This window comes from Anolis carolinensis, chromosome 6, assembly GCF_035594765.1.
Source record: "Anolis carolinensis isolate JA03-04 chromosome 6, rAnoCar3.1.pri, whole genome shotgun sequence".
In the NCBI taxonomy this organism is placed as follows: Eukaryota; Metazoa; Chordata; class Lepidosauria; order Squamata; family Dactyloidae; genus Anolis; species Anolis carolinensis.
In genome coordinates this window covers 109347767-109351013 of record NC_085846.1, presented here as the reverse complement: position 1 = coordinate 109351013, position 3247 = coordinate 109347767, and positions in this window count along the sequence as shown.

Genomic DNA, 3247 nt, shown 5'->3' with positions numbered 1-3247 from the left:
CCTCTCCCCCACCTCTTGGAGTTGAAGATGGGCCACTGGCAAGAAGGATGGAAGGAAAGGCTAGCAAGGTGCCAACGCAGACCCCTCAGTGAGAGCTGTTGGGAATCATCCTGGACTAGTCAAGTCTAGATGTAGTACTAGTTAGATAGATGATAGAGTTAGATTGAGGGAATCCTTTCCCTGTTTCCAAAGCATGCCTAGACAGGCTTTACTGTGTTTCACTCTATCCTGTGTATGTCACATCCCTTACTAGCAGAAATGTGACTCTCCAGAGACACTAACTTCCCATTGGTCAGAATGTCTTTTATGGCCCCAATAAACTGGACCATGAGGTTGGAACCATTTTGGTTCAGTCTCTTCTCCTTTTGTTCTTCAAGCTAACAACACGTCCTGCCATCTCTCCTGGCAAGATGTAACTATTTAGATGTTTGTTATTTTTCCTTTCTTATTTTTCTTTAGAAACCAGTCTAGAGTAGACTAGACAGCTCCCAAGCCTTTCTATCTACAATGGAGTTCTTTTTACCTGAATAAATACTTTTTGAACTTTTATTGAGACTCTGCAGTCCATTGCAATTCTAATTGGTCAAAGGCTTCTCTTTGCTCCCCCCCCCCCCTTGTAAGTAACTGCTGCATTTGAAAGCTTTGCTTTTGCTACTCTGCTGATTTTTGGTGGAATCTCCTCCAGAGAGGGTTAAATTTAGTCTAACCGCTCAGAGATTACCACAACAAGAGCAATGGGTGCCTCCCAGCCCACCCTGGGGAGAGAAGGGGCTTCATACCAGGATGGGTCGGTTAATGGAAGAATTGGCCCCTGAAGGGCATGGAGATGGCCCCAAAGTTCATGTGGTGCCCACCAACACCATAGTGGAGCTTCTTCAGGTCCTTGTTTTGTATTCTGTCTACAACAGGTATATGCAAATTTCAACAACTCTTAACTCAAAACACTTTTACATTGGGATGCTCTTAAGTAGAGGTTCCACTGTACACAGTCACAACACTGGTATTCCTCTTTAACTCACATGACCCACCTCTTCTTGTCCTCATTTTGGGCCCTGCCTCACTACACTTTTATAGTACTTATATTTTTCATTAATTACCATAATCCACATCTTCTAGCCCTGCCAAACCACACTTAGAGTACTTATGTTCCACTCTAACTGCCATAGCAACATCCTGTAGATTTCTGTAGTTTGTAGTTTAGTGAGACCTAAGAGCTCCTGTCTGAGAATTCTGCATTCAGAAGGACTTTGGCCAGTTCCTTCTGAACAACACCTGGCATTCATTGGCAATCTCCCATCCAAATACTAACCATGGTTGGCCCTGCTTGGTTCCAAGGTTAGGTAGAATCTGGTGCCTTTAAGGTTAGTGCCACTGCTTCAAAATGCCATAAAGCTTGAGGGTCTCTCCTGCCCATTATGTTGTGCACTTTTGCTCCTGAGGGCATCTATTTCCTGGCAGGGACCAAATGGACTTTTGTGTGAATCATTTACAAACTTTACTCTAGCACTGATCAGAGGTCTTCTGTTCCTTAATTGTCATGATATGAGCACCTCACTCACAACTGGGTTAGTCATTTGCACCCAGTATTGGTTGGTGGGCTTCAGTGTCTTCATATGGAACAAGTAAATCTCATAAACTTAAATAGATGGCACCTGTCTCTCTTACCAATGTCTTCCATTCTGTTTTATCTCAGATTTAGAATGTTCATGTATGGAATGTACATCATAGATTAAATTTTAAAATATGACATTAATCTGTTACTTTAATCTTTTCTGCATAGCAGAGGAAAAGGGCATACTCACAGAGGCCACTGGGATTTTATTAAACAGTTGAGTCACTTTAAAAAAATACTATATTACCAGATTGTCAAATGTACCATTTTGCAAAACGTTTTTTGTGTGCTAGGAGTGACTTGAATAACTGCAAGTCGCTTCTGGTGTGAGAGAATTGACTGTCTGCAAGGATATTGCCCATGGGATGCCTGGATGTTTTGATGTTTTATCATCCTTGTGGGAATCTTCTCTCATGTCCCAGCATGGAACTGGAGCTGATAGAGGGAGCTCATCCGTGCTCTCCCCATGTTAGATTTGAACCAGCAACTTTCAGGTCAGCAAGCTAATCTTCAAGCCATAAGTCCTGCCAGCACAAGGATTTGATCCACCGCACCACCAGGGCTCCTATCTTGCAAATAAGACAACAGATTCATAACTTTTTTCAGATTTGTGGTGAAATGTGTGCAGAAACAGTCACTGGCATTCAGCTTTAATCACATAGGTTCTTCTAGACTGGATTTTACAGGAAAACAAGGAGTTCATTTTGCAGTGGTTTGATCCCTGAATACCTTTTCAAAGCATCGCTCAATAATATGTGGAAAGAGGAAAAAGAAAACAAACTTTGGATATGCACCACTATGTCATATCAGGAAACCATTTCTCATCTGGGGTTAGGGAAACCAGAATGCAAAACTTCTAGTCCTCATTGCTCCCAGTTGTGGAGTATTCAGTGTCTTTATGCAAATATTATGCATAGCAACCAATGTCTGTAAAGCAGTGGTTCCCAACCTTTTTTTTGACAAGGGACCACTTGACCAGGGACCATTCCAACCCAGGACCACTCTCCAACATTAGTGCCAAAAGAGTCACAAATCCATTTTTGGTCAACTTTAGATTCTGTTTGGTTATTTGGGGTGCTGTTTCAAACAATTGCATTGGATAGACCACATCAGCTGTAGTTTCTGATACAGAACATGTGCCATCCAGTAGTCGTCATCAGCTTGCCCACAGAAATTTAATAATCTAGACCTGATGTGATCTATCCAATGCAATTTTCTGAATTAGCACCCCAAATAACCCGAGGAACAGGCATAAAAATGAAGACACTCTTCCAGGCACCACATAGAATGGCGCCACTTAGAGGGAGGGAGGGAGGGAGGGAGGGAGGGAGGGAGGGAGGGAGGGAGGGAGGGAGGGAGGGAGGGAGGGAGGGAGGAGAAGCAGCAGTCAGGAGGTTTGTTGTCACACCTTTCATGGGTAGTCAGCCTCTTCCCTCGTGACACCCCCATTGCCTCAGTACTATAAGAGGGTTTCACGAGACGAGTTGCTCTCATTGCAATGGTGTCGTAATGGTGACACCATGGACTATATTTTAGTTCTTGGGGATTACTGGTGATCCACGGACTACAGATTGGGAATCACTGCTGTAAAGTGATGGGGACATGAACCATTTTGTCTGCTTCATGTTTATTTAT